This window comes from Phacochoerus africanus, chromosome 9 (assembly GCF_016906955.1).
Source record: "Phacochoerus africanus isolate WHEZ1 chromosome 9, ROS_Pafr_v1, whole genome shotgun sequence".
Taxonomy (NCBI): Eukaryota; Metazoa; Chordata; class Mammalia; order Artiodactyla; family Suidae; genus Phacochoerus; species Phacochoerus africanus.
The window spans coordinates 42,816,266-42,823,124 of record NC_062552.1 but is presented as its reverse complement, the minus strand read 5'-3'; the positions used below and the strand labels follow the sequence as shown (position 1 = coordinate 42,823,124).

Genomic DNA, 6,859 nt, shown 5'->3' with positions numbered 1-6,859 from the left:
TGAGGCATATCTTGAGATAGTTGTCTTCCTGTGGTTTACAAGGGACCTTCTCACTTTTCCATCAATGCCCTTTCAAGAGAATGAGCCAGGATGGTCTTATTCCCTTTTCTCATTCACCCACAGAAACCTACTGCCAGGCTGGGCTTTCGTTTTCAATTCCTGTTGAATCTGCTGCTAGCCCGGGGCTAAGTGACACACTGGCCAGCAGCGGGGACCAGCTGGTAAGTTTCTAATCTAGCCTCCGGACACATGATGAACAGGCAGTTGGCTCTGCCAGCCAACGTGTGATGCAAGAAGATCCAGGAGTAGACAGTACCAACTGTCGAGAGGGCTGGTCCCTGGGGCAGAGGGACAAGCTGACCTGGCCTTGCATAAGAGGCAGGTGACATCTGATTGCAGGAGAATGTCACATGCTTTGGGATGTTCCTCATATCCCTCAGGATAGCTCTCAGCCCTGCTCCCTTCCATGGAACATTCCTTGAACAGAACAAAATCCCAAGGAGAGCTGAGGCTTCACATGGACCAGCTTCTAGCAGAGGGACACGGCAAATGAAATGGAATTTGCCCTCCGATGAAAAATGGCAAATGAAACGAAGCCTTCTATGTTAGTGAACATTTATTCTTACCATGCATTTGGTGCTGTCCTAGACTCTCAACCCTTCCAGGGGTGAGTAACTCTTCATTTCCTCTTTATTTTACAGCTGCGTACACTGAGCACAGAGAGGTTAATCACTTGTCCGGGGTCACACAGCTCAAGAGGTGTTGACCGCAGAGTGTCTGACCTAGAACATGTGTGCAGGTCACCACCTCACTCTACTGCTTCCCCAAGCAAGTCTGTGCACGCAGACTCCCCCGTGGCAGGGAAAACTCTGAGCACACGAATGAGAGGGACAGAACTTATTACAGAAAGGGTGGAGAAGGGAAGACATATCCAACCTTAATCCGACTTTATAATTTCCCTTCAGGGCAGCCCAGAGCATAATGCCCAGTGTTCTGCATTTTTTTTTATTGGCGGGGGGGGGGGGGGGGGGGGGAGGATTGGCTGCCTTGTAGCTTATGGAGTTTCCAGATCAGGGATCAGATCTGAGCTACAGTTTTGACCTATACCTGTCCTTAAGCCACTGTGCTGGCCAGGAGTTGAACCTACGTCCTAGCCCTCCAGAGGTGCTGCCAATCTCCTTGAGCCACAGAGGCGACTCCAATGCTCAGTGTTCTGGGCAAACATGGAGCCACTTCCTTTTCCGGTCTCGGGGTGTTTGTGAAAGGACTCCAGCTGTGTTGCTTTATGGGAAGTAGATCTCACGCAGTTGACTCCGTAAAAGGAGCAGCTTTTAATCTTTAGTCTTCATCTCAGTGAGCTTCCAGGGAGTTCCATTCACGGGTGGTACCATTTTTATTCTTGCCAAGGTCCTTGCAAGCATTGTCAGAGCGTTAGAGGCCATCTGGACAATTGGAGGAGCACAGGATTTCCTAAGAATGAAGTGTGCTTCTAAAGTTGTGTTGGAGCACATGCAGAGAACTGGGACGCTGGTCCTAGGCAGCGGGGCCATGTCACAATTTCCCGTGGCTGGCACTGAAGCAGCAGCTGATTGGCGACTTGGTAACTTGAATTCTTGGCTTCACTTTGCACATGTGGACATGTTGGGTTGTTTGTCAGTGCTGATTGGCAGGTGCTCTGGGAGCATGGGTGGTAGCGAAGAGTGTGGATTCCAGAGCCAGACTTTCCACGGGTCAGCCCACAACTTCTTAGCTTTGTGACTTTGGGGAAAGTCTCTTGTGACTCAATTTCCACAGCATAAAAGGGGATAATAATGGGACAGGTCTGCCTGTGAAGAGCTTCTTTTTATAAAGCCCACAGAACAGTATCTGGCACACAGTGATCTCTGATTGGAGTTCGCCATGAATATTCTGTATCATACTATGACGTGTAAAAATTATGCACACATACACACAGAGCGAGAGAGAACCCAGATTTAGACACAATCTACTCAGAGTCAAAACACATCCACCCTCAACATTTTTGCCTTCAATTCCTAGATAGGAGTCATTGAAGGTAACTCTGAAGATACAGGACCTCCTAAATCATCACTTCATCAAGGTTTGACTTGAAATCATATCCATCATGAAGCAAAATGAAGATGTCACTGAGCAACTGAGACAGTCTAGTTAACTTCCCAAACTGGTACGTCTTCAGGCACAGCTGGGTCCAGGAGCTCAAACAGTATTCTCAGAGTTCTTGCTCTCCCTCTTTGTCTCTGTCTTTCTCTGTGTGTGTTCATTTCATTCCAAGTCCGATCTTGGAGGAAAGAAATCGATAGGGCCAAAACCAGAGATTGAGATCTAAAAAGAAGAGAAACTCTTTTCTTCCCCATCTGCACATGCGTCATGGCAGATTGACTTAGTCTGAGTCATGTGCCCACCCTGCAAAAAACATGGTCTCAAAGAGGACTAATTTTTCTGTGAGCAACATAGATTCAAAATAACAACCACTTATCACCTCACACCAGTCAGAATGGCCATCATTAATAAATCCACAAATAGGGAGTTCCCGGCGTGGTGCAGTGGTTAACGAATCCGGATAGGAACCATGAGGTTGCGGGTTCGGTCCCTGCCCTTGCTCAGTGGGTTAACGATCCAGCGTTGCCGTGAGCTGTGGTGTAGGTTGCAGACGTGGCTCGGATCCTGCGTTGCTGTGGCTCTGGCGTAGGCCGGTGGCTACAGCTCCGATTCAACCCCTAGCCTGGGAACCTCCATGTGCCGCAGGGGCGGCCCAAGAAATAGCAAAAAGACAAAATAAATAAATAAATAAATAAATAAATCCACAAATAACAAGTGCTGGAGGGGCTGTGGAGAAAAGGGAACCCTCCTACACTGTTGGTGGGAATGTAAACTGGTACAGCCACTATGGAGAACAGTTTGGAGATACCTTAGAAATCTATCCATAGAACTTCCATATGACCCCGCAATCCCACTCTTGGGCATCTATCCGGACAAAACTCTACTTAAAAGAGACACGTGCACCCGCATGTTCATTGCAGCACTATTCACAATAGCCAGGACATGGAAACAACCCAAATGTCCATCGACAGAGGACTGGATTCGAAAGATGTGGTATATATACACAATGGAATACTACTCAGCCATAAAAAGGAATGACATAATGCCATTTGCAGCAACATGGATGGAGCTAGAGAATCTCATACTGAGTGAAATGAGCCAGAAAGACAAAGACAAATACCATATGATATCACTTATAACTGGAATCTAATATCCAGCACAAATGAACATCTCCTTAGAAAAGAAAATCATGGACTTGGAGAAGAGACTTGTGACTGCCTGATGGGAGGGGGAGGGGGAGGGAGTGGGAGGGATCGGGAGCTTGGGCTTATCAGACACAACTTAGAATAGATTTACAAGGAGATCCTGCTGAATAGCATTGAGAACTTTGTCTAGATACTCATGTTGCAATAGAAGAAAGGCTGGGGGAAAAATGTAATTGTAATGTATACATGTAAGGATAACCTGACCCCCTTGCTGTACAGTGGGAAAATTAAAAAAAAAATTTAAAAATAAATAAAATTCAAGTTTATTTCTCTGGCCCATAAAAGTGTGCCAATAAGCAGTCCATGACTGGTATGGCAGGCTTGGAACCACACGGTTCTCAGGCATTCAGTACTTCCTGCCTCTTTGTTCTGCTCTTCCTAGGGTCACCACAATCCCCCACTTGGCGGGATAAAGAATAGGATGGGGGATAGAGTTTCCCTGAAGCTCAGCAGAAATGAACTCAACTAGTATCCATGAGGATGCAGTTTCGATACCTGTCCTTCTCAGTGGGTTAAGGATCTGGCATTGCCGTGAGCTGTGGTGTAGGTCGCAGATGCAGCTCAGATTCTGCATTGCTGTGGTGGATTCAACCCCTAGCCTGGGAATTTCCATATACCACAAGTGCGACCCTAAAAAGAATAAAGCATCTGATAGCAGTTCCCGTTGTGGCATAGCGGAAATGAATCTGACTAGGAACCATGAGGTTGCGGGTTCGATCCCTGGCCTCCATCAGTGTGTTAAGGATCTGGTGTTGCTGTGACCTGAGGTGTAGGTCACAGACGCGGCTCAGATCTGGCATTGCTATGGCTCTGGCATAGGCTGGTAGCTGTAGCTCTGACTCGATCCTTAGCCTGGGAACCTCCACATGCCGCCGGTGCAGCCCCAAACAGCAAAGTAATAATAATAATAATAATAATAATAATAATAATAATAATAATAATCTGATAATCTGGCTGGAACAATGGAGAACTTCTTGCTTAAAGGAAAGCTGAACACAATGTCTGGTCTATGATGAGCCAGATTCTTAAGTCAATCACTCAGTCACCAGAGAAGACCATCCATCATCAAGGGAGGGGAATGAAGGTGGCAGGTGTGGTGCTGGAGCTGAGAACCTACAGAGAAGCATCAAAATGTTTGACTATCAGCTTGGTACCTCCTTGTCATTGTTTCAGCCACTTTCATTTCCAGTACTAGATCAAAATTCTAGGGTACCCCTGAAATTTGGGCTTCTTCCTCCAGAGAAAAGTCAGATGTTCAAGAAATGTCGTCCTTGGTTGGAGATGGGGCCTCTCCTCTGAGTTGGATCAGGTCGAAGCCAGGCATGGCCCAAAGCATGTTTCCTTCTAATAAAGCAAAAGTAGCAACCACGATGTCTGGAGCTTTCTTCTGAACAAAGACGCAGACATCGTGGAGGGAACACCTTCTCCAGGACTAGCTGTGACGTCAGCTGTGGATTTTCCAGGCCATAAACCAGCAAAGCTGGTTATTTCCAATTTGGTCTCTGTAGATGAAGAGTGGCTTCTCCGCTCTGAAAAGGAAAGGTCCTCTTTGCATATGTTTTTAGCTCTGAACGACTTTCTTTTTTTGTTTTTTGTTTGTTTGTTTGTTTGTTTGTTGTCTTTTTTTTTTTTTTTTTTTTGCTATTTCTTTGGGCCACTCCTGCGGCATATGGAGGTTCCCAGGCTAGGGGTCGAATCGGAGCTGTTGCCACCGGCCTACGCCAGAGCCACAGCAACGCAGAATCCGAGCCGCGTCTGCAACCTACACCACAGCTCACGGCAACGCCGGATCTTTAACCCACTGAGCAAGGGCAGGGACAGAACCCGCAACCTCATGGTTCCTAGTCGGATTCGTTAACCACTGCGCCACGACGGGAACTCCTGAATGACTTTCTTATCCATCATCCTATTTTATTACTTTGTAACCTTGGAGGAGGCAAGGTCGGGTTCAAGGGGGTATTCAGCTATGACTTCCGTTTGACGGATCAAAGGAAGACTGAGTGTTAAGTGATTTTACTAAATTTGCAGAGCGTAGCGTTTAGATGGCCCACACCTATAGATCCACACCTGCAGTCAGGGAGCCTAATGTCCAGACCTCTTTTCTGTCCACTAAAGCAGCAATTCTCAGGGTGTGGCGGGGGGAACTAGCCACAAAGGCCTCACCTGGGAACTTGTTAGAACTCCAAATAAGGAGACCCCATCCTGAATCACAAATTCTGCAGATGGTTCCTGCGATCTGTGTTTGAACCAGCCCTCCAGAGAGACGGAGACACCTCCGGCTGGAGAGTCAACGCCAGGGGTTAGTTACCTCCTGTAACTCCGGGAGGGGTTAGATCTGCTATAGACTCTTCTCACGTCTTTGCATTAAAGGGACACTTCCTAACCCATCATGTTTGTTTCCAGAATGGCTGCGAAGTACGTACTTAGAAAGCTGATAAGTAAAGCTGGACCACTCAGGCGCCTTGAAACATTTTATTTTTTCTTTTCTTTTCTCTTCTCTTCTTTTCTTTTCATAGCCACACTTGTGGCATTTGGAAGCTCCTGGGCTAGGGTTCAAATCGGAGCTGCACCTGCTAGCCTACAACACAGCCACAGTGACACCAGATCCCAGCCACATCGGTTACCTACACTGCAGCTTGCAGCAACCCCAGATCCTTAACCCCTTATCCCAGGCTAGGGGTTCATTCCCTGGCTGGATCCTTAACCCACTGAGCAAGGCCAGGGATCAAACTCGCAACCTCATGGCTCCTAGTTGGATTTGTTTCCACTGCGCCACGATGGGAACTCCCTACCATATACTTTAAACCTTAAAAAGATCTGAGAGAAAGCTTTTGAACAAGTTCCCCCCCCCCTACACACATGCATGCACACACACAAATCCACATGCAATGTTGGACACGTCAAAGGTACTAACAAAATATTTATTGAATGTATTAAAGACTTTTCCTTAGAATCAGAGGAGGAAGGCAAATGCTCCTGCCAGGAGGACTCTATTTAAAAATCCTTTAACACATGACCCTAAAAGAGTAATAATGCTGTCGTGTCTGGTGGAAAACAGGTATGTGAGTATTTGGTTCTAGGACAAATGATGTATACCTGTGCTTATATATGTCTTATCTGCAGTAAAAATGAGAATTTCTATATCTTAGTTATTCATTCAATTGCTAGTTCATTCATGCATTTTACTGAGGGACCGCGTGGGTCAGGCCAGGCAGGCTCCCTGGCATTGGGCTAACACAGTAAAGGAGGGTCTGCCTGCAGGGAGCTTACAGTCTACGGGAAAGACAGTCTCTTAAACAAGGGGTATGTGGCAAAGTGGAATGAGTTTCCTCACAGGACACTCTAGATACATATGGAGCACAGAGCAGGGTAATAGAACCTGTTACCTGGGGATAGGTGGCAGGAGAACCACAAGGGTCACACAGGAGGCTGGAGGCAAAGCAAGGCTGGTAAAAAGACACCCGAAACTGTGCTGAGTCTGGGAAGGGAAGTTCTGAGTGGAGGAGGCATTTCCGCTGGTCTGGCCGACATGCGCA

At 46.9% G+C, this 6,859-nt stretch overlaps 1 long non-coding RNA gene across 1 annotated transcript; it reads left to right on the top strand.

Annotated features, from left to right (window-relative positions):
• Positions 1–432: 432 nt before the first annotated feature.
• LOC125135986 (uncharacterized) lies at positions 433–2,536 on the top strand. Its single transcript, XR_007137087.1, has 3 exons — positions 433–667; positions 1,408–1,600; positions 2,038–2,536. It is a non-coding gene; the product is annotated as an uncharacterized LOC125135986 (long non-coding RNA).
• The last annotated feature ends 4,323 nt before the right edge of the window (positions 2,537–6,859 follow it).